This window comes from Zea mays, chromosome 6 (assembly GCF_902167145.1).
Source record: "Zea mays cultivar B73 chromosome 6, Zm-B73-REFERENCE-NAM-5.0, whole genome shotgun sequence".
Lineage (NCBI taxonomy): Eukaryota > Viridiplantae > Streptophyta > Magnoliopsida > Poales > Poaceae > Zea > Zea mays.
In genome coordinates this window covers 151772187-151773616 of record NC_050101.1, presented here as the reverse complement: position 1 = coordinate 151773616, position 1430 = coordinate 151772187, and the positions used below count along the sequence as shown (strand labels likewise).

Genomic DNA, 1430 nt, shown 5'->3' with positions numbered 1-1430 from the left:
GGAGGCGAGGGAGGTGGAGGACGCGAGGGTGAATGGCGCGATCGATCCGGTGTTGAAGGGGGCAAGGGAGAGGGATCCGGTGTTGAAGGGGCAAAGGAGAGGTCTCCGGTCGGCGCCATGTATCCGCCACCACGGGTCCGGTGGGGAAGATGGGAAGGGCGACATCTCCGGCGTTGAAGGGGGCAAGGGCAACGTCTCCGGTGGGCGCCATGGATCCGCCACCGCGGATCCGGTGGGGAAGGGTGACGTCTCTGGTGTTGAAGGGGGCAAGAGCCACGTCTCCGTTGGGCGCCATGGATCCACGGGCGCGGCTGCGAGATTGGCGGGGGGAGGGTGAGGGCGGCGCCATGGATCGCGCCGCTGACGGCTGCGAGGATGGGGCGGGCGCGGCTCGCCCGCGAGAGATTGGCAGGGGGAAGGCAAGGGCGGAGGCGTGGTGAAGCAAGTGGTGGACGCCCACGGAACCAACATATGGGGGGCAGTGTGGCTTGCGCGCGCCGTGGGATGGGGTAGTGTGGCTTGCGCGGGCGGCGGGCATCACGGCGCGTCGGGGGAGAGAAGACGCGCGCGGACGGGATACACGGCGGCGCGACGCGCGTGGGCGTGATTCGCGGGTGTGGGAGGAAGACGCGCGCCGTGGCCAATATCGCGGGCGGGGGCACGGTTGGCTGGTGGACGCCCTCCGTTGCCCCTTAAGGATTAGTAGAGATTCCATGGTGCATCAGCCGAGCTCCTCTCCCTGGCCGATCCATGGTGCTCGTCTCTAGCTCATGTCTTGCCACCGGCCGAGCCCCTGCCCAGTGCCCTTGGAGCCAGCGTCCTCTTCCCTCATCTCATTCCCCAATGTCGCCCTCTCCCCCTCGGTGCTCTGCTGGTCGGCGTCTTCTCCCTGCCCGACGTTTCTGGCGCCATGGCCGCCGCGCCTTGGGTCGCCTGCTCCACTGCGCCAATCCGCCCATCTCCCTGCTGCCGCTCTCCCATGGCACGTCCCTGCATCTTGCTTCAGCTCGCTCTGCCATCTCCCTTGGCGCCCTAGCCCCAACGCCGAGCTCCCTACCCGGTCGCGCCCCTGGTGGTTGAGCTCGCCGAGCTTCCTTTTCTATCGCTCGTCCTCGCCCATTCGGCGCCCTCATCTCAAGCCAGTCCAGCCTCTCTACTCGCCACTCTCCCCTATCCCCTAGCTGTTAGCACATGGCGAGCTAACCCCATGTGCCAGTAGAGTTCGTCATTCCCTGAGCAGCACCTCCCTCCATGGATGCCACGTTGCCGACTTGTGCAGTTCATATTTATCGGTGAGGTCCCTTTTGTCTTGTGTTACTTATCTCTTTAATTGATACATGTGGTCTGTGGTAGATTGTGAGTATGTGTGTGCTTATGTGTGAGATGTGAAGGGGAAATCCCAGGATTTGGTGGAGGAGAAGCACAGTTCA

At 64.3% G+C, this 1430-nt stretch overlaps 1 pseudogene; it reads left to right on the top strand.

Moving 5' to 3' along the window:
• Nucleotides 1-770: 770 nt before the first annotated feature.
• LOC111589517 (uncharacterized) lies at nucleotides 771-1175 on the top strand (annotated as a pseudogene).
• The last annotated feature ends 255 nt before the right edge of the window (nucleotides 1176-1430 follow it).